At 40.7% G+C, this 23,764-nt stretch overlaps 1 protein-coding gene across 4 annotated transcripts in view; it reads left to right on the top strand.

Annotated features, from left to right (window-relative positions):
• LOC149802464 (uncharacterized) overlaps positions 1-23,764 on the top strand; it is a 225,957-nt gene that overhangs the window by 36,498 nt on the left and 165,695 nt on the right. Inside the window, exon 1 of one of the 4 annotated variants that reach the window (XM_089951711.1) lies at positions 20,668-20,795. The exons of 1 other annotated variant lie outside the window; for it this stretch is intronic. The gene's annotated coding sequence lies outside the window, so the exon portion shown is untranslated. Of the gene's footprint in view, positions 1-20,667; positions 20,796-23,764 lie in introns of those variants that run through there. 2 more of the 4 variants (XM_089951702.1, XM_089951708.1) reach the window with 2 other exon arrangements.

Below are 23,764 nucleotides of genomic sequence, written 5' to 3'. Positions count from 1 at the left end.
CTAATAGTCTAGAATGACTTCTCTCAAACTGTTGATTTCTATGGTATTGTCGAATTCTGCATACAGGAGGACGTTCACTGTGTGATCTGGAGGTGGATTTGCAAACTGAATTTCCACACGAATCTGGTCCGATTTTATAGGGTGGAAATGTCCCTCGTCGCTGCCTTGGTCTGGAGTGAAATCAAAACCCCACAAAGCATAGCCTCCTGCATAATCGTCGTACGAAATACCGTGACTGGTGTTGGTTCCTAACTGTCCCGTGGCTTCGTACAGGGACAAGTACGATCTCAAATAATTCTTTGCGACACCAAAGTTGGGCTCAAAGGGTCGGGTACACAAGGTCTTGCCGTCGCGACTGACTTCGATCTTGGACACATTGTAATGTTGAAACTCAAAAGGATTTTGATTGTGGGTTCCGTTGAAGGCTGAATTCCTGACGATACCAACAATCAAACGCTTGGGTAACTGTCCTTGGAACAGATGAGCTTCGATCATAGATCGCTGTCCAGCGGGAATGGTGAACGTTTTCACTTCTACGCGTCGTATCGGATACTTGGCGGTCGTTCTGCTCAACGTCTGACTGACGTCGTTTCCCACTTTAGGTAACACTTCCACACGACGCACGTAAAGTCGGGCTTCTTGAATGATAGTTTTGTATTCGTTGGCATGGGCCATCAAATGGAAAGCGGCACTGCTACGATTCAGTCTCAGACGGATATCCACCCCGTTCAGCAAATACTTTTCTTGTAACCACATGTCCAAATGCAAACGATCCATCAGTTCTAAACTTCGCCCTTGCAGAATTTTCTTACGACGGTCGTTAAACCCCACATTGTGAGGATTGTCATCTTCTGTCAGGACTGTGTCGCTAAACGTGCCTACACCTGCCGTGTCAGGTTTCCATACCACGCAAGCATCCAGATGAGTATTCTTGGCTTCTTTTCCGTACGTCAAGAGATTTTCCAAGTAGGCACGATATGGGTAAGTATCCATGCTGCTGCTGACCAGTTTGTTATTCAAGTACAAGTCCACTTCGCTGAACAAGGAATGCATGAAATTGTTGACAGGAGCTACTCTAGCATCGCCTCCTGGATTGGTGTTGTCCGTTTTGATCACTTTCACTTTCAAGTACAGGTAACTGCTATTCAGATCGATTTAATCTTCGGGCTGACCTTTGATTTCAAACTCGTTGGGAGCGGAATCCGTCAAAGAGGAGACGGGGTGAAATTCCACCCATTGGGATTCTTGCATCGTCATCATGGTGGGTGGCATGGCAAACAGATCCAGTTCCGACTTGAAACAGGCGCAAGACCCTCGGTGCATCATTTTTTCTGTTTCTCAATAATCGAAAACATCTAAGTCTCGAACGGTTCTTCGTTTCTTTGTCTTTCTCGCTTTAGACGTGTGAAGTCTGGTGAAAGGGTGTTTTCTTCGTCGTCTCTTTCTGCCTTGTCCTTGCTTCTTTAGGGTTTTGTTTGTCGATGATGACATTTTGGAGAAATTCTTTGCCTTGCGTCAGTGCCGCATCTTTCAAGGCGTGCAATCCGCGTGTCACCATCGGTTTCAACACCGGGGCCACCGAACGAAAGGCCGATTTTAACATATCTCCTAAACCGTGTCCTCGTTGTCGAGCAACCCCTCGGTACACTGGATACATGACTTACGAGTCGTGAGAGAACCGTTTTCGAAAATGGAGTTTCACCGTGACTTTTCCTTTGATGAATGGAATATTTTGTCCCAAATCTCCTTTTATAGCAATGTTGACCGTGTCCAAATACGACTTGCTGACAGGCAAATAGTGAAGATGGACAAATTCGCGGTGAACGTGATAAGTGTTTCCACCTTCCTCGTCAGTGACCGTAGCAGAATCCACTTTGAAAGGAATGACACGCAGTAACGGTGCGGAGGTGTGTCCCACCACGTTGTACTCCACCACATCGGAGGACACAAACATCAATTTCAGTCCTTGGTTCAGTTCTACCGGGGCACGAAATAACTTGCTAAAAGACTCGTTGTCGTAAACGATTGGTAATTCGTTTTTCTTGAGCATGGCCATTCTCATGTCCATGTCTCCGCCCAACATGTCAAACAATTAAGGACAAAATAAAATGGACAGGATTTTACTCCCGTCAAATTTCATGAAGAAGCGACGAGCTGCTTTGTGGTATTCCATCTCCAAAGCTATCAGAAACACGACATTAAATCTGGAGGTTATGGTGCTCACCAAATGTTGACCACTAAAATAATAGCCTGGAGGAATGAACAAGTGATAGGTGGTGTACTTTTGATTTTTTGTGCCAGGGGTTTTCTTGTCATATTTGCCATAGGTATCCAAGTACTGTTGCAATTGTTCGTCATGAACTTCTACATCAAAAAAATTTTGATTCGGAAGGACATTGAGGACTTGGGTCGGGTGAATCATTTCCACTAAAGCCACTTCCCAATGGGCTTCGTGATCTAAGGGGATGGCCTGAGGTAATTTGGCCGTGTAACAGCACAACGTGTTCTTGGGAAACACCTCCATGGAACTGTCACTGGGTAAGGTTAAGTAAAATTGGTTTTGGTGACTCATAATTCCAGAGTTATGTGGCTGTCCGAGGGGTTACTGGACGTCAGAGGCGTGTTTCCGCCCAAAATGGGGTTCTGGTTGTGGTTGTTGTTTGAGGGGTGACTGGCACTGGCACTGGACACAAGGTTCCCGTGGTTCCGAATTTCAGGGAGGGATTAGGAAGCAGGTAACCAATGCAACTGCTCAATAAAATGGTCCACAATTGTTTGTCTCCTTGTTGCAAACTCAAATTGGCAATGGCTGCCCCGATGACACAATACACCACGAAGATTTGGCAGAAAAAGACGATTTGCGTTTTAGGCACTCGTTCTCCGCACCACACCCACAAGGGTTGTTTTTGTAAATCTTGCAGAGAAGAACTGGGTGAAGGAGTGGTCGACGTAGCTGCGTCTGTGTGAAAGGGCATGATGGTCACTTCTTTTTATAGTCGATGACTTGCGAAGCGTCGATCCAAGAATCGAAACTGGGTGGATATCCTTTCCAACGTACTTTGACTTCTTTGACACGTCGTTTGCCTACTTTACGGGTTCTGCGTTCGAGAATGCTTTCGATGTCGTACACGTCGTCTTCTTTTTTGGTGACACGTTGTAACTCGGGCAAATAAAACGTTCCTTTGAGCACTTCTCCGTTCATGTCTTCCAATTTATAGACGGCAGGATGACGGCCATGCACTCGCCCAGTGACACGAAACAATTCGGTCGTCCAGTTAGGTAAGTAACCTTTGTCGAAAGTGCGTTTGGTTTTGCCAATGCGCACCCAATCTCCTACGGTCAACTCTCCACTTTTCTTGGGGACAGCCCTCGTCGGGGACGTACCAAACAGGCGCTCAAACACCAACACTTCGTTGTCGGGAGTCACGTCTTGCGGGGCACGTCCGATGCTTCGATGGTAAGATTGGTTGTACGCTTGCACCAGGTGCGGTAAGATGTCGATGTACTTCAGAGTGTGGTGATGCGTAAAATATTTCCACATGCGTTCTTTCAAAGTGCGTTGAAAACGTTCCACGATGCTGGCTTTGGTTTCGGGATTCTCGGTGGTAAAAAAATGAATGTCACGTTTCTTTAATTCTTTTTGGAAAGCTTGGTTCAGAAATTCGGTACCTTTGTCCGTTTGCCATCGAAGAGGGTGACGACCACTTTGTTTCAACACTCGTTGCTGGGCTCGCACTAACTCGCTGCTCGATTTGGAAGTCAAGGGTACGACCCAGGCAAATTTGGAAAAGACGTCGATGACACAAAACAAATATTTGTAGCCACGATTGTAGCTGGCCAAATGAGAGACATCGGCTAAATCGGCTTGCCATTGATGATCGATGCCTTCCACTCGGGTGCGACTTCTGGCAAACTTGCGTCGAATGGGTTTGTGTAAAGTGTAGGTAGCTTGTTCTTGTAACCATCGTTGCACTTGAGGTAAACGGAGACTTTTAATCGAGTTTTGGCAGCCCGATACAATTTTTGAACTCCTGCGTAACCTGCAGGATGAGAGGGATCGTAGTAAATGCTGGCTAAGACTTTTTCCATTTTTTTGTGTTTGTGTGTTAATAAGACACCCACTGTTGGAGGATGCTACTCTTTTTCTCTTGGGGTACTTTCTTGGATTGCAATGCTTTGCGTGTGCGACCGGCAATAGGTGTTGAAGAGGAGGATGTCTGAGCGGGGGATATCGGTTCTTGTTTCACTTCTGTCTTCACTTCTGTCTTCACTTTCTTTTTCTCTTGTGAGGAAGAAGGGGTGGCCATCATCTTTTAAATCCATCCAATTCTGGAGGTAGGTGGTGTTGTTAACTTGCGTACTTTTTCTGGTGGAGTTTGAAACCCTTCTTCTTCTTCTTCTTCTCCTTTTTCTGTCTTGGTCACTGGTAGTGGTGGTACTGGTACTGGTACTGGTGATGGTGCTGGACTTTTCATCAAGGTCTTAAAATCTTTCAGAGTGGGTAGAGCTGTTTCGTCTAAAGCTTTCTGGTGAAAGAGTTGCAGTCGTTGCAAGAGTTGACCGTACTTTTGCGATTTTTCTGTTTCGGACAAATCTTCGCGATCCATCAAAGACTGCAGTTCGTGTTGCAACTGGGACATCTCGCTCAAATGGGGATTGGGAGGTAAATGCGGGGTGCGTTGTTCTTGCCAACGATGGTATTCCATCCATCGTTTGTAAGGCACTAAAGCTAGTTTTCGTCCTTCCATGGGGTTGTCAGGGGTCAATTCTGAGATCTTGGTACTTCCGAGGGCCTTTTTATTTTGCTCCCACCAGTCCTCCCAACATGGTTCCCAAGACTCCTTTCAGTAAGGGACCTAACAAGAGGGGTAAAATGCCTCCACGTTGGACCAACATCTTCTTCTTTTGACGAATGGGAATTTTCTTTTGAACCATTTGGCGAAGAACGTGACGATGTTTACCTAAGCATTGTTTCTGGTGTTTGGAGAAAGGGATCGTGCCTTTCAAGACGTTCAAACAGCATTCGCACACGGTATCGATGACCTCTTTGGAGGCCGATTGAATGAGTTTTTTTCGTAGGGGTGGAGAAGCTTTGGACAGGACAGATAACATGTCCCCATGTTTAACTAAACGAGGAGACAGACCTTTTCTTTTCTTTCCTTGGGGCTGTTTAGCAGAGGGATGTTTTCTGGAGGGTGACATCTTTGAGTCTTCAGCACCAAAAACACTGATATCCCTACTTGGTCACAGACCTTTTTTATACTGGAACGCATCGCCACTGATTGTCTTTACGTCGTATCAGTTTGAGGACAGGCATGACACGTCGTGCAGGGGTACGTAACGGACTAAATCGAGCCAGTTCTTGCTTGGACAAATCCAGTAAACTTTGTAACATGCCCGATCTTTCTTGGACTTTGATTTTGGGAGAAGGTACTTTGTGAGCAGCAGCCACTGCCACTAAATTGGAGGGTCCTGCCACTGGGGAAGTTCTTCTTGGGGTCATCAACGGAGATGTTCTTGGTGTGATCAACGTCTCCAAGTACTCTTCAGTTCTTGGTGTCATCAACGGAGAAGTGGATGAACTTGAGGATGCCGAAGACGCAGTCACCGCCGTGGCAGTTCGTGGTTTGCGAGTGTAAGGTTGCGTCCTGGCCGAAGTGCCTCTCTTGCGACTAGTTTTCTTCTGTGGACTTTTCTTTTTCTGGGGGCTTCTTTTCTTTTTCCGGGGTGGCGTCTGGTAAGAAGAGGGTCCTGCCACTGGAGAAGTTCTTCTTGGGGACCTGGTCTTTTTCTTCTTCTTGGAGCTTCGTTTGACTTTTTTCTTGGGGAGAAGTTTGGGGGCATTAGGATCCCATCTTAAGAGAGAGCGAATGATGACCCCTCCTAGAGTACCGCTTCCTCCAGGTTTCAAAATGATTTGTTTTTTGGTTTGAGTGTCGATGCGGGGATCGGCCAATTGGGTCAAAGCGACTTTGTTTCGATCAAAAAAGCGTTTGGTTTGATGAGGAATCTGAATGATTCCTTGGAGTAATTGACGTGCCGTCACCGTGAACCATCGTAAGACTTCTTTGAGACTAGCTTCTAAGACACGAGCTCGTGTTTGTGGATTTTTTTCTCGACTGATGCCATACAAGGCACGAATCAATTTGACGGGAAGATGCGACTGAAGGGACGTCATGTTCAAAATGTGTGTGAGACAGACGAAAATGGTCTGATGTTTTTATAGATTTTTTTTGTGGAGTGAAATTAAGTCGAGGACGGAGACGTGTACAGGACAGGCCCTCCGTCTTGGCACCAGTGGTGAAACAAGTGGGTACGAAATCGCAAATCCTCGGGGGTCGTAGGTTTCAAATCGACGAGTAAATAGGCGTGTGGAGTTTGAGTGGCATCGTCGTACGCCTGAGTCAGCCAAGGTGTCCCTAACTGTTTGGCTAAGACTTGCACTTGCGATTTATCTCGAGGGCTTTTAAACAAGACTACGTAATGCGCATTGAGACTGATGGTGCGATGGGCTTTACTTTGTTGAAACAAATTTTGGGTGATGTAAACGACACTGGCATTACGGTGATGCCCTCTGCGCGTGAACCACAGTTTAATTTCTTCTTCGTCTTCTCCTAACATATCGTCAAAAATGACCAAATGGGTTTGACGGGAGTCAGAGACGATGCCGTCGTCTTCTTTAGGAATGCCTTCCACAAACACGATGGAATCGCCTTGACTTTCTCGCAAGAGGCTGTACGCCGATTGCCACTCTTTGTAACAGCACACGATCCGTTGAGGTGGCCGATCGATCAAATGATGTTTATGTTCGATCAAACGTTTGACGAATTCGGTTTTGCCTGAACCGCTAGGTCCAGCAATGAGCATGTTAAAAGGATGGCGAAGATACAAAGCCTCCCAACTGGCACGATCTAAGTGTTCGTCGATGACTTTGACAGTGGAGGAAGAGGGAGCAGAGACAGCAGAGGTAGCCATTGTGTCTGGAATGTCACTTGTGACACGAAAACAAACAAGACGAGAGTTTATATACTTTTTTTCAGAACACGTTTATTGAATGTTTCAAACATGAATACGAAAGGCAAAAAAATACATAAAAGCCAAAGGCTTAAGTACAAGGATAAAAGGCACATGATAACCATCAACGTGGAATAAACACAAGTGTCTGTACAACATGTTTTGGGTAATGTTCTGACCAGTTCTATAGGGGGTAAGGTCACACAAGTGTCCTCCCGAAAGGGTCTTTCAGGCCTGTCCACGACAGTCCTGTCCTGGGTGACGGGTTCTTCTGGCACCGTCACTAACACAGGTTGAAAAGTCGCAAGGCTCACAATCGCATTCCAATTCAGAAGCCCCACACTTGAGTTGTGCCTGTCTAAACTTGTTTTGTGTTTATCTGAAAGTATTCATCTTGTTCGCTCGGTCTTGGTAGTCACAATGAACTATTGATCTTGGCTAGGGCTCCTTTTTATATACAGACCAATACCGACGTGTCCATACGGTAAGGTGAAATGATTGGAAAGTCGCACTCGCTTCTGGTACACGATTTGATAGACTTTTTCCAAGGGTCGACTGACGATGTGGTGAGTGGGTAAACGTACAATCTTGTTGGGTTGATAGGTGGTCACTTTAAAGTTTCCATCCTCTCCCGATTGCAAGGCTTCTTTCAATACCCCAAAGTTCACCACACGACTGGTACGATAATTCAGAGTCAATCCTTTCTCTTTACACGTCGTGTGCAATTCTCCTTGTTTGTCCCGGTATTCGTAGCCGTGATTTTTGGGACCACCACTGACGAAACTTAGAATCTTGTCGTCGGGATGTTCGTCTGTCCAGGCTCCTAAACGGTCTCCTTCGATGTCAGGGTGCTGTTGACTCGGGTGATGGATGTAAATGCAACTGTCCGTGTCAAAGTACAGGACACGTTCCCCTAACAGTTCTAAAGCTTCGTACAATTTTAAGCGAGCATGAGCTGTCACGTAAGCCGCAATGATGACATTTCCAAAGGGGTCGTCTTGTACAAAGTCCGGATCTTCTTCGTAATTGACCAAGATCAAATCCTCGCGAACGACGTCCACGTGTTTCATGTATTTGGTTTTGTCGTGAATCATCTGAAAGTAGCGGGAAGGTTCTGTCAAATATTCCGTCTTGGGTAAACACGGTCGTTGTGCCATTTTACCCCACAAGCAATTTAACATCACTTTGGCAAACGACCGCCTGCCTTTGTTTTTCTCGATGTGGTCTAAAGAGATGCCTTCTTGTTCATAGTATTTCTCTTTGAATGTCTTTTCGTCTTCGGAAGTGTGACACCAGGAAGGATAGCCGCTGGCTTCTTGCTTCAGTTTCAAAAAGGCATCCACGTAGTCGGCGAAAATGCCTTTCTGACTGGGGTCACCCTTGTGGTATTGTTGTGTCTTGGGAAAGTGGCAAATTTCGTACACTTCTAACAGTTGGTATCCCATGTCCAGAGCTTTGAACAATTCTACGCTGACCCAGGTTCCCGTCAAGGCCCGTTCTTCCTGGGTGTGCTGACAAGGCTGGTCTTGGTTGCACGTTTCGGCACAAGTACGGCACAAAGGAAACATCAGTTTGCCTTGGCAATGGTGAGGTAAGACGGGATGGTATAGGTTCGTGGGAGGCAAAACTTTACACTTGATCAAGCCTTCGTATTGTCGAATGTTTTTTAGGTCGATGTGTTCCGTCAACAATTGTGGGTGCCCTGCAGGAAAGCGACAATATTTGCACACGTAAGGATACAGCGAACACACGTCCAAGTATTTGATTTCTTCTCCTTTCTCTTCGTCGGCTTGGTACAGCAAACAGGTGGCATTGGTCCTTCCTCCGTACAAACTATCCCTCGGGTTTAGGGGGTCCATCAGCTTGTAACTTTCCACGGCACGTTTAAACTCGGGATCGGTTTTCATACGGTGATCGTACTCGTGTTCCCACATTTCCACCACTTGGTATCCTTGCTGTTCTAACTTTAGGCGTCGCTGACAAGTGTCCTGGTACAAGTCTTCCATGGTTCGTTGTAAAAACTGATTTTTAGTGCTACGATCAGGGTAACAGACGGGACATCCGTGAAATAAGCAACCGTTAAACTCGTACACGATCTTGGGGTTTTCTAAGTCCCAGCCATCGACCGAATACGTTCCGATGGTCTTTTCACCCCCTCCGTTGCGGGCATGCTGAATCCATTTATCTTCCTTGTCGCACAAGTAATGTAACCAACGTAGGGCTTTGACCGAGTATTGACGTTTGACATAGTGGGTCGTTTGAGGACTGATGACAGCCACGGTGTTTTCAGGCATGAATCGTTGTCGATACACTAAGGAACACGCTTTGGCAATGGTGCAAGCTTCTTTCAAAGGATCGACCCTCCGTGTTCCATGAACAGTTCTCGAAATTTTCCACAGCAACGCAGTAAAATGTCCACGTCGGAACGACAATACTTTAGCATTTCTTCCTGAAAGTCGAAAGGATCGGAGGCCTGAGTCTGGTACCAATCGTAGAAAGCTTCTCATTGTTCGGTACGCATGTTGTCGGGGTCGTAATAGTGAGCCTCAGGCAAATGGGGTAGAACGGCGTGTTGATTGGCTTCCGTATTGAAAAAGTGTGGAAAGTACCCTTTAGCCATTTCTGTCATTCCAAACGTTTTAGGCATTCGACTCAAAGGCATGGCCAAATAGCTCATCGAATCTTTAAACTGCACTTGTCCCACTTGCATGAAAATGATTTTGGCTCCGTTCAAAGTGACTTTAGGACGTTCGGTGCCTTGTTCCGTATAGTATCTGAGAAGAAACTGTCCATCGTATCCGGAGAAATTGTGAGCCAGCACTGTGGCATGACGATGACAATCTCCGTAACGTTCGATGTCCTCTTGGCTCCACGTCTTGTCGATGGGATCTAAGACCCATTGGGCAAAATCGGCTAACGTGTTCGGTCCTCGAAAGATTTTTTCACGCCCTCCGGGAATCTTGCTGCAGTGAGGGCAATGACTGAAGATAGGTTCTTGAATGCACTTCTCGCACGCTCGATGAGCCACGCAGAAATTAGGAATGTGAATGCCAGTCTCTTGCATGCATTCGAAATCGAAAAAGATGAAATTGCCTATCTTCTTCTGACAGTCCTCTTTCTCTGGTGGGTGGTGGTATTTTTGCACGTAGCATTCGTGTTGCAGGTCCACGATGTGGTGACAAATGTGACATTTTTTTTTTCCTGAACATACGTGTGTCTTGGTACTGTTGGTGCGTAGGCCTTGTCGACACGTAGGGCACAATCTCAGCAGTTGAAAAGCACATTTCTGCTGTGAACCTTACGTCTTCAGATGTTGTTGGTAACAGGCAGGGCTGACAAACGTGCGCAGACAAGCAGGACAATGTACTCTTTCTTGTCCTTCGCTCAGACAGGGTGGAGAGGCCAAAGATCCTGGGCATTTCCATCCGCAAAGTTTGTGTTGCTCTCGATTGTTATAGCCATAGTCACATTTCTCACAGTAATAACTGTATCCCAGGAATCCAGTGATAATGGTAATGGTATCGAAATGGTCATCATGATAATAGACATGAATTTTATTTTCCGTCCTTAAAGTCTTTCCCTCGAAACAACAGAGGTCCGCGCATTTCTTGAGGGTGCACTTTCAAGATGTAGAGTGGAGCTAGGACATCTTGCAATTTCTGCATCTCAGGAATGCCACAGGGTGTGTCTTTGGACAGTTCGGCTTGTTGTAACAGGAGTTCTGCTTCGTTTCGTTGTTTGGGTCGGTCGGATCGTTGAATAGTTTTCCAGGCTCTTTTCCATTCGTTCTTGTTGGCATAGGTTCGTCCCACAACGATGGCTCGGGCTAAACACATCTGGTCTTGAGAATTGTGAATTTGGACGAGACTCTTTTTGGTGTTGCGAAGGTCGTTCACCAATAACACCTTATTGCGTTGTCCGGTCCCTTGAGGAGGAGAGACGTGGGTCATTTTCAGTGTGGCTTTACCATCGGTGATGTCAAACTGGTCATTAGATTGTTGTACGTGTTGAATCTTGTCCATGCCTTTGGAAGGGGTTAGTTCTGCGGGTCTGCTAAACTGGATCCAAACAGGGGATTTCAAGCTGTCGTGATCTATGGATAGTGTCAAGCGATCGTCTTCTTTGGGTTGACATTGTCGCTTGAGTGCGGTGAGCAAAGAATCCCACATCTCGGTGATAAACCCTTCTGCTTTCTCCAATGGTACGTCGGACTTGAAATCTTTAAACTTCACTGTGTAGGTGTAAGCCGTGGTTCTAAATGTTCTAGAGGAGCGCTTTTCCGTCTCTCGAATGGAATAGTACTTTTCAGGGTTGACTAAGGGTGGTGAACTTTATTTAGAGGGTTCGGATTCTGGTTCACTCATGTCCTCTTCAAAATCACTGGCATGAATTTGTGCCAAGACTTCAGCTCTGGTACGAGGCGATAGATCACGTTTCTGCCTCTTACTTTCTTCTTCTTTCTTCTCGAATGAATAGGATCGTTTCATCTTGAGTGGAAAACGTCAAATGACTCAAGTTTAAACACCATAGACTAATTTATAGTCATGGCAAACTAGCGTATATAAAAAGGGTGTGTGCCTTGTCCTTTCACTATTCATTTCACTCTCAAACCGAGCACAACGATGGAAGAGACTACCCAGATGGAACGTTTCATCAGAGCTTTGCGAGGGGTCATTAGAAAATTCTCTTCAGACCAGCCGACGGACTACTCTCCTTCCTTTCGAGATAAAAGTCAAGATACTTGCTATATCTGTCAGAAGAAAGGGCATTGGTCTTCAGAGTGTCCAGACCGTCAAAAAAGAAAAAAAAACAGTGTCTAAAAAAGACAAAAGTCAAGATACCTGTTATTATTGTCAAGGAAAAGTACATTGGTCTCCAGATTGCCCAAAAAAGAAACAAGAGGAGTCAGAAGAAAAGAGGGATTCTTCAGAAGAAGAGAGAGATTCTTCAGAGGAAGAAAGCAGCCAGGTGAAGAAAAAGAAACAGGAGAAGAAAAGAAGAAGGGAAGAAAGTGAGGAGGCAGAGGAGGAAAAGACTGTGACGGTGAAGAAATTAAAAAAAAAAGAGAGAGTAAAAAAAAAGAAACAGAAGAAGTGAATGTAATTTATAAAGTGTTCTGTTGTGAACTGTGAATTGGATTGTAACTATTGAGAAAAGAATACATTAATTATACAAGGTAAGTGTCTTTGAGTTTTGATTTTAAATAAGAAGCTACACTCACGCACTCATACACAGACATGTACTATAAGGGTAAAATGGTTTTTTTTGTTGACTTTTGAGTTATTGGCAAATTGAAAGGCTATCTCTTTTCGAGAGAAGTGGGTGGCCCTGAAAAGGGCCTTTTTTGGTGTAGGGGTGAGTTTAAGCAATCAACTTTAACTGCCTTAAGCCTTTGCCACGGCCGAGGCCTACTTCTGATGATGATGATTGGGTTGAAATCACTAAGGGTGGTACGATAGGCTTAGTCACAGGGTTGGCGTGTTTAGCTCGGGAAGGTCGTATTCTCTTCGGTCGTGATAAAGAAGTTTGATACATTTGTTTCAGACTTCTTAACTCCGCTAAAATGTCCAACAGTACCGTGGCCGTTTGATTTTCACCCTCTTGTTTCTTTGCTGCTACTTCTTCTTCTTGTTGTTTTTTCTTACCTCTTCTTGTTGCTGTTGCTGTTGCTGTAGGAGAAAAGCTTGTTCCGCTTCCTTTTGTCGTTGCATAAATTTCTCCAATTCTTCTTTCTGTCTCTGTCTAAAATTCTCCACTTGCGGTAATGAAGAAGGTAACGAAGGTTCCGGAACAAATTCTTGCGAGGTAAGAAAATCCACAAAATCCCAATGTACCTCTTCTGAAAGTAAGTCCGGGTTCCCTTGGGTGGTCTCCACTGCTGGTGCACCCCAGTGAATCGTTTTCTGAGTTTCCGTCATGTTGAATCACTGTCTCGCATCGATTGACTGCACCCAGGCGCTAGCGAATCTATATAGACCACGTGACGTCACAGACTGCTCTCTTCGGATTGGATGGGGGCTGACTGAATTTTGTCACGCGTGTTTGGATTGGTCAATGAACTCAATCCGTTTCAATCCTTCCTCTCCCTATAAATAAACGCAGTTCAGTGCATTGATTCACCTGCTCTCGGAGCCTCACGATGTGGACCACAGTTGCATCATCCACCCTTGTGTCTTCAATGATGTTTAGGACGGACATACCCATGTATGTCCGATCCAAGTGGACTGTTGTTGATAGGACAGATACTAGTCTATGGATGAGAAGAGTTTACATAGAAAGACAAGGATGCCTCAAGAGGGTACTTGTGTATGGACCTGCAGTTAGAAGGAGTTTAAGAAGAAGAAGATGTGACAGATGCCGTCTATGTTAATATTAATATTAACATAAACCCAAAGGCCCTTTTCAGGGCCACCCACATTTCTCGAAAAGAGATAGCCTTTCGATTGCCTACCCCTTTTTTAGTTTTTTTTTTTTAAAAAAAATCCCATGTTCAATTCCCCTTGTCCCTAAAGTAGTTTTTTTTTCTTTTTTTTCTAACATGTTCAATTCCCCTTTGTCCCTAGACAAACCCAAACTCTATTCCCATGTTCAATTCCCCTTGTCCCTAGACAGACCCAAACTCTATTCCCCATGTTCAATTGCCTTTGTCCCTAGAATCGATATTTTTTTCCATTGTTCGAATGCCTTTGTCGCTAAAATGGATATTTCCTTTTTTTTCCTTTCTCCAATGTTAAATTCCATTGTCGCTAATCTTACCCAGGGTTTTTTGCCCATGTTAAATTTCCATTGTCGCTAATCTTATCCAGGGTGGTTAATGTTAAATTTCCATTGTCGCTAATCTTACCCAGGAATGTTTTTAATGCTAATTCCCATTGTCGCTAATCTCACCCCATTCACTACTTACATGCCATTAGTGTTAGGGACGGTAAAATATTCGGTCTGCGCATTTTATTCCAATCCTAGATGGAGATATTCAACTTGAAAATATTATATCGACTTCTTTTTGCCCAATCTTTTAACTGAAACCTTGAATTCTAAAATTACAAACCTATTGAATGCTATCACAGGAATCAAATAGGATTGTTGACTAAGTAAATGCACGTGGCTGAGTCCATGATCCTAGGTTAGGGAAGTCTTGTGTTCGACTTCCTGTCTGGCTGCGCTTTGTCATCCTCAGTACACCATTACTTGTAGTTGTTGTTCTAAATCTGAAGCAAAGATGAATTTATATAGACACATATCTAGTGTCAATATCATAAGCATTCATTTAGTTCTATTTTCATTACCTTTTGTTGGAATGTATTTTTTTCATCCTTGAATACCTTTTTACCTGCCACTGAAAGAATTCTGAGCAACGAAATCGATGAGTTTTAGATGTGTTCGATTATATAGACCCAACGAAGGGACATGAGAGCCAATTTACCAACCTATCCACCGATCACGTACCTATATACGTGTCTTTTCTGCATCTGTACATATAAACCTACTTTTTCTGTCTGTCTGTTGCTCTCTCTCTCTCTCTCTCTCTCTGTCTCTGTCTCTCTGTCTCTCTTTCTCTCTATCTTTGTGTACATGCTGAGGAATATACAAACATTATTTACCTTTATTTACTTTTGCTTTTAAATAAGTGGAATATGTATTACAGAGTTTTTTGGAGAACATTATCATTACATTGTTGTTTATAAATCCATGGTGCGCTGAAATTCAAACAAGCAAAACCTTGATAGGCTGTCAGGGTAACGAAGGCAAACGTTTATGAACGGAGATCACAAAAACTAACAATGCAATGTAGATAATTATGTAAATGTTTTGGCATACTGCTCTTAAATTGATGATAAATAAAATCAAACATATGAAGACATAATAAGACATAATAAGACACAATAAGATATATTAAGACATTATAAGACATAACAAGATACAATTAGACATATAACAAGACAATATGACATACTATAACACAATATGACATACTAAAAAGCAATAAGACATATAAGGACACAATAACACATTATGACACAATAAGACATAGCAAGACAAATGAAGACATACTAAAACACAATAAGACATACTAAAACACAATAAGACATAACAAGACACAATAAGATATACTAAAACACAATAAGACATATAAGGAAACAATAAGACATAACAAGACACAATAAGATATATTAAGACACAATAAGATATTAAAACACAATATGACTTATTAAGACACAATAAGACATTAAGACACAATAAGACATAACAAGACACAATAAGACATATAAGGACACAATAAGACATTAAGACACAATAAGACATAACAAGACACAATAAGACATACTAAAACACAGTAAGTCATATTAAGACACAATAAGATATTAAAACACAATATGACTTACTAAAACACAGTAAAATATATTAAGGCACATTAAGACAAAATAAGACATAACAAAAGATATTAAGGCATAAGAAATATTAAGATTTAACAAGACAATTACCAGTATAATAAAATCACGATATTGAAGGTTGAAAGAGAGGTAAATGAGCAATAAAAGTGGAGAAGAGGAGATGACAGAAATACAAACATTAAAAGAAGAGAAAAAAGAAAATAGAAGAGAAAAAGACGCAGGGGCCCAGTGTGGCCGAGTGGTCGAAAGCGTTCGCTTTTGCAGATCACAAACATATCATGGGTTTGAGTCTCAGATTTGGTCAATGTCGATTGAAAGAAAGCTTGCCATTTGCTTCCCGTGGGTCGGTGGTTTTTACCGGGATTTCCTTTGGTTCTTTCCCTACCAGTTATACTGGTCACCATATATCACGTGCTGAATAATGACATTAAAGCCACATGAACAACACAAAATCATGCAAATATAGTGGCTCCCTTTATTTGAATTTGACATGAGATTAAACACACAAGAACAACACAAAGTCATGCAAATATAGTGACTCCCTTTATATGAATTTGACATGGCATTAAACACACACGAACAACACAAAGTCATGCAAATATAGTGACTCCCTTTATTTGAATTTGACATGACATTAAACACACAAGAACAACATAAAATCATGCAAATATAGTGGCTCCCCTTATATGAATTTGACATGACATTAAACACACAAGAACAACACAAAATCATGCAATATAGTGGCTCCCTTTATATGAATTTGACATGACATTAAACACACACGAACAACACAAAATCATGCAAATATAATAGCTCCCTTCATATGAATTTGACATGACATTAAACACACAAGAACAACACAAAATCATGCAAATATAGTGGCTCCCTTTATATGAATTTGACATGGCATTAAACACACAAGAACAACACAAAATCATGCAAATATAGTGGCACCTTTATATGAATTTGACATGACATTAAACGCACAAGACCAACACAAAATCATGCAAATATATTGGCTCCCTTTATATGAATTTGACATGGCATTAAACACACACGAACAACACAAAATCATGCAAATATAGTGGCTCCCTTTATATGAATTTGACATGGCATTAAACACACAATAACAACACAAAATCATGCAAATATAGTGACTCCCTTTATATGAATTTGACATGACATTAAACACACAAGAACGGCACAAAATCATGCAAATATAGTGGCTCCCTTTATATGAATTTGACATGACATTAAACCCACAAAAAACACAAAATCATGCAAATATAGTGACTTCCTTTATATGAATTTGACATGGCATTAAACACACACGAGCAACACAAAATCATGCAAATATATTGGCTCCCTTTATATGAATTTGACATGGCATTAAACACACACGAGCAACACAAAATCATGCAAATATAGTGGCTCTCTTTATATGAATTTGACATGACATTAAACGCACAAGAACAACACAAAATCATGCAAATATATTGGCTCCCTTTATATGAATTTGACATGACATTAAACGCACAAGAACAACACAAAATCATGCAAAGATAGTGGCTCCCTTTATACGAATTTGACATGACATTAAACCCACAAGAACAACACAAAATCATGCAAAGATAGTGGCTCCCTTTATATGAATTTGACATGGCATTAAACCCACAAGAACAACACAAAATCATGCAAATATAGTGGCTCCCTTTATATGAATTTGACATGGCATTAAACCCACAAGAACAACACAAAATCATGCAAATATAGTGGCTCCCTTTATATGAATTTGACATGGCATTAAACCCACAAGAACAACACAAAATCATGCAAATATAGTGGCTCCCTTTATACGAATTTGACATGATATTAAACGCACAAGAACAACACAAAATCATGCAAAGATAGTGGCTCCCTTTATACGAATTTGACATGACACTAAACCCACAAGAACAACACAAAATCATGCAAAGATAGTGGCTCCCTTTATATGAATTTGACATGGCATTAAACCCACAAGAACAACACAAAATCATGCAAATATAGTGGCTCCCTTTATATGAATTTGACATGGCATTAAACACACACGAACAACACAAAATCATGCAAATATAGTGGTTCCCTTTATATGAATTTGACATGGCATTAAACCGACAAGAACAACACAAAATCATGCAAATATAGTGGCTCCCTTTATATGAATTTGACATGACATTAAACGCACAAGACCAACACAAAATCATGCAAATATATTGGCTCCCTTTATATGAATTTGACATGGCATTAAACACACACGAACAACACAAAATCATGCAAATATAGTGGCTCCCTTTATATGAATTTGACATGGCATTAAACACACAATAACAACACAAAATCATGCAACGATAGTGACTCCCTTTATATGAATTTGACATGACATTAAACGCACAAGAACGGCACAAAATCATGCAAATATAGTGGCTCCCTTTATATGAATTTGACATGACATTAAACCCACAAGAACAACACAAAATCATGCAAATATAGTGACTCCCTTTATATGAATTTGACATGGCATTAAACCCACAAGAACAACACAAAGTCATGCAAATATATTGGCTCTCTTTATATGAATTTGACATGACATTAAACCCACAAAAACAACACAAAATCATGCAAATATAGTGACTCCCTTTATATGAATTTGACATGACATTAAACCCACAAGAACAGTACAAACTCATGCAAATATAGTGACTCCCTTTATGTGAATTTGACATGGCATTAAACCCACAAGAACAACACAAAGTCATGCAAATATAGTGACTCCCTTTATATGAATTTGACACGACATTAAACCCACAAGAACAACAAAAAATCATGCAAATATAGTGACTCCCTTTATATGAATTTGACAAGATATTAAACCCACAAAAACAAGACAAAATCATGCAAATATAGTGACTTCCTTTATATGAATTTGACATGACATTAAACCCACAAAAACAACACAAAATCATGCAAATATAGTGACTCCCTTTATATGAATTTGACATGACATTAAACCCACAAGAACAACACAAACTCATGCAAATATAGTGACTTCCTTTATATGAATTTGACATGACATTAAACCCACAAGAACAACACAAAATCATGCAAATATAGTGACTCCCTTTATATGAATTTGACATGGCATTAAACCCACAAGAACAACACAAAGTCATGCAAATATATTGGCTCTCTTTCTATGAATTTGACATGACATTAAACCCACAAGAACAGTACAAACTCATGCAAATATAGTGACTCCCTTTATGTGAATTTGACATGGCATTAAACCCACAAGAACAACACAAAGTCATGCAAATATAGTGACTCCCTTTATATGAATTTGACACGACATTAAACCCACAAGAACAACAGAAAATCATGCAAATACAATGGCTCCCTTTATATGAATTTGACATGAGATTAAACACACAAGAACAACACAAAGTCATGCAAATATATTGGCTCCCTTTATACGAATTTGACATGACATTAAACCCACAAGGACAACACAAAATCATGCAAATATAGTGACTCCCTTTGTATGAATTTGACACGACATTAAACCCACAAGAACAACAGAAAATCATGCAAATACAGTGGCTCCCTTTATATGAATTTGACATGAGATTAAACACACAAGAACAACACAAAGTCATGCAAATATATTGACGTCCTTTATATGAATTTGACATGACATTAAACCCACAAGAACAACACAAAATCATGCAAATATAGTGACTCCCTTTATATTAATTTGACACGACATTAAACCCACAAGAACAACAGAAAATCATGCAAATACAGTGGCTCCCTTTATATGAATTTGACATGAGATTAAACACACACGAACAACACAAAATCATGCAAATATAATGGCTCCCTTTATATGAATTTGACATGACATTAAACCCACAAGAACAACACAAAATCATGCAAATATAGTGGCTCCCTTTATATGAATTTCACATGGCATTCAACCCACAAGAACAACACAAAATCATGCAAATATAGTGGCTCTCTTTATATGAATTTGACATGGCATTCAACCCACAAGAACAACACAAAATCATGCAAATATAGTGGCTCCCTTTATATGAATTTGACATGACATTAAACCCACAAGAACAACACAAAATCATGCAAATATATTGGCTGCTTTTATATGGATTTGACATGGCATTAAACACACAAGAACAACACAAAATCATGCAAATATAGTGGCTCCCTTTATATGAATTTGACATTGCATTAAATCCACAAAAACAACACAAAATCATGCAAATATAGTGGCTTCCTTTATATGAATTTGACATGGCATTAAACACACACGAACAACACAAAATCATGCAAAGATAGTGGCTCCCTTTATATGAATTTGACATGACATTAAACCCACAAGAACAACACAAAATCATGCAAATATAGTGGCTCCCTTTATATGAATTTGACATGGCATTAAACCCAGAAGAACAACACAAAGTCATGCAAATAAATTGGCTCCCTTTATTTGAATTTGACTTTGTTCTCAAATAAATGGTTGGTTGATACATGGGTAGCAATATATGGTGGATGGCCACTAAGTTTTGTTGTTTTTAATATTTTGCTTGAAACTGGACCAATTGACGTTTTTAAAGAAGCTTTGTATTTACAGGTATACAGTTCTATCTTGGTCTTAAAGAACCTTCTATAAATTAATTAGTAAATTAAGATCTGCGTATGTACACATTTTTAAATCCTGTGATTAATATTGTAGCATAAAATTCCTTGCAGCCTAATACATTTCCATGTTGATAATATACAAACTAAATTATCATTATCTAAACTGTTTACGGCTAGCGTGGGTACGTGGGAAAGCCAGCCAGTAGCTTCTAGTGGGTCGGTGGTTATTGCCTGGGTTTTCCAAGGTTCTTCCTCCAGTTATACTGGCCGCCATGTACAGCCTATCTTGTGCTGAAAAATGGCGTTAAACCCTAGAACAACAACAACAACATAAACTGTTTACTTTCTATTATATTGTCTTCTCTCGCTTTAATTTGATGTACATAACACGCGCGATACCAAATGTTATTGATTACTGAACTTCACGAATATCATACTCCAAAATGTTTTTTATCACACCAGGACGATAAAACTGCAAAATAACTTACTCGTGACAATCATCAGCTGGTCGCTCTATCTATCCAGGTAAGTGTTACCCCGGAAACAAATTACCTGCTACAAAAGGTTTCGAGTATTAAGTTTCAAACTAAGTTACACAAAATCAAAACTAGGAAGCTACAGCGAAGATACCGCATGTTCAGGTATAAGAGCAAATCATCAGAATAACAGGTGGAAATCTCGGTCGACAAGGTACGTATCCCGTCTATTACTTACCTATGTATCATCTCTTCAATTTTGTCTAGGAGCCTGGATATTGTTTTGATATTTCCTCATTAACAGTTGAATAGAAACATATAACTTGGCAATTTATTTGGTATATATGCTAATTATTGGAAAATAGGATTTTATGTTTGAGTGCTTGTCTAGTAGTCCACGGTAGCAAAGTGTCAATGCATATATCGTCAATGATTGTTTTTTTTCTTCCCCTCGTCTGGAGCGAAAATGTGAGATATGTCAAAGCGTCAATTTAATGTTGAAGTTTTTGAGGCAGTCCAGAGATCAAAACCCACCAGTTGGAATGTGACTGGATCGGCCAATCGTAATGTTTAAAGAGAGGGCCATTAAATTTGGTGGGCGTATGTAGATGGGTGGGGTGGGTGGAGGTCAAATATGACCTCTAATTTCTATATATTTTCATAAAATGCAACGCACATATCATATATCATATAATAAGTAGTATTATGTTTATTTTAATCGTCGGGCTATCCCATACGTAAACAGGTTAGCCTATTTTGTTTTGAAACCATCATTACCTCTGAGTCATTTTCCTCTTTCCGTACACTCAGGGGTGACCCTGAATCATATCTTTGGACCGGTTGAGGTTCCATATATATATATATATATATATATATATATATATATATATATATATATATATATATAATTTTATCTTAAAGTCCATCTAGGGAATGCAACCAACACTGGTCTCTGGGTCTCTCGTTACATCTAAGTGAGTTGCCCTGAGTCACTGCTTAGAAACTGTTCATAGTGAACCCCATCTTTATTTGGCATGAAAAGCATAAATCTCCTACTGTGACCAAAGTAAGGTGGGAAGATAAGGCCAAAATGAACACGGCTACATTTCTGCATGGCAATGAAGGGATGGGCCGTTATTTAGTGTACGTTTTCTTTACAGTTAGATGCTTGGACTTATGCCCTGTAAACGATTCAAATGCATGATTTTCTTGGAGATTCATCCACATACCCCTTGCCTGTATGTTTACATACCTTCTAAACTATACTTATTAACCCGCCACTCAGAGGTTTCTGAAACCAGGACGCTACAATCTGCAATATAATGAACTAGTGAAATTATCAGCAGGTAGCTCGTTTAGTCCTGGCCAATAGCACCACGGAAACAAATTCCTGTGCATGTAAATTAGTTTCGGTGCATCGAGATTAAAATCAAGGTACTCAAAATCAAACAAAGTCTTTACAAGGAAGATATCTGACATCCAGGTACAATAACATATCCCCATAGTACCAGAAGCAGAAAAACTGTATCTTGGTCCACATCATGTATGTATCCTGGTATTTAGCTATCTTTTTAACATTCCTACGTTTTTTTCTTTTTAAGCGCTGTGATATTATTGCTCAATTCCCTGTTAAAAGCTTATTGAATCGACTAACTTTGAAATAGGAAATATATTTGCCCACACGGTAACTATTTGCAAGAAAGACAATTGTTTTTCTTTGCCTGTCCTAGATTTATTGGGTGAGGGGGAGGGACTAATAAACGGTCAAATATATAAGTATCTGGCCAGCTTTGTCTTGCCTTTTATCTTGCCTATTTCTTTGAAATATGCGAGACATCGCAGTGCTGATGTTGACAGTTGCGGTGGCGTTGAACTCAGTGTTAGAGTGTTTGTGCAAGCCAAGAACTCTAAATCTACCAGTAGGAATCTTGAGAAACGTTCTACATCTAATATTTAGGGAGGGAGGATTGCTTTAATTATCAAAGTGAATCCCACTCATCTGGGCCGTGGGCGTGGCGGGAATCAGAGAGTGAAAGAATGTCATTCCTTAATTTATACATATTTTTTTTATTGAATTTAACGTATATTTGTTATGATATAATATTGTTTTGTGATTGAACGTATCCCTGAGGTAGACAGGTAAGATTATTCTAAAGCCAACATTGCCCCTAGGTTATATGCCTGTGTTACTGCCCTTACCTTGTGGGGCCCACACCATGGTTATTGCTTGAAAACCAGATTTCACCCACCCTTATTGCCTTATAAATACTTTATCGGTTTTACACAGGGAAGTCATTTCTTATTTATGCAACCAGCACTGACCTTTTGGTTTCTCCCCACCACCTGTGGACGGACCCTGGGTGTTAACTTAATAACTGTACATAGCCACACAAATTTACTTTACTAAATCATTAATGCACGGACTATCTAAAAGCTTTGGATGGTTATTCTAAAGTTGTGCTGTTTCATTATGTGTGAAAGCGTTTAATAGTTATTCTAAAATTGTGTTGTTTCATTATGTGTGAAAGCGTTGGATGGTTATTCTAAAACTGTGCTCTTTCATTATGTGTGAAAACGATGGATAGTTATTCTAAAATTGTGTTGTTTCATTATGTGTGAAAGAGTTGAATGGTTATTCTAAAATTGTGCTGTTTCATTATGTGTGAAAGCGTTGGATGGTTATTCTAAAATTGTGTTGTTTCATTAGGTGTGAAAGCGTTGGATAGTTATTTTAAAATTGTGTTGTTTCATTATGTGTGAAAGCGTTGGGATTTAAAAAGCGTTGGGATTTGAAAAGCGTTGGGATTTGAAAATTGAAAAGCGTTGGGATTTGCGATAGCAAGCCATCTAAGTTCTCAAGGTTAATTTTGTCAGTTTTAATTCTGAACAGGAATAAACATTTATATCACTGACATAAGGTTCTTATCTTGTACAAGCGTTACTAATTTAGTGTGCGTAAAGTACTGAAATGCAAACTATTCTCACACAGAATATTTGTAGAAAATGCAAACTATTCTCACACAGTCTCTGCAGTAAATGTAAACTATTCTCACAAAGAGTCATTGTAGTAAGGAAGAGCTGTTCACATTGCCCTCTATAGTGGAACACAAAATCTCATTTTGTAGAGTTATAATTTATTCCAGTTTCATATCAGATATTATCTTCACTATAATCAGTTAAGTG

The sequence above is a fragment of the Sinohyriopsis cumingii genome, chromosome 3, assembly GCF_028554795.1.
Source record: "Sinohyriopsis cumingii isolate HCF-2022 chromosome 3, ASM2855479v2, whole genome shotgun sequence".
Lineage (NCBI taxonomy): Eukaryota > Metazoa > Mollusca > Bivalvia > Unionida > Unionidae > Sinohyriopsis > Sinohyriopsis cumingii.
Note: the sequence above shows the minus strand (reverse complement) of the source record. Positions and strands in the feature narration are given on the sequence as shown.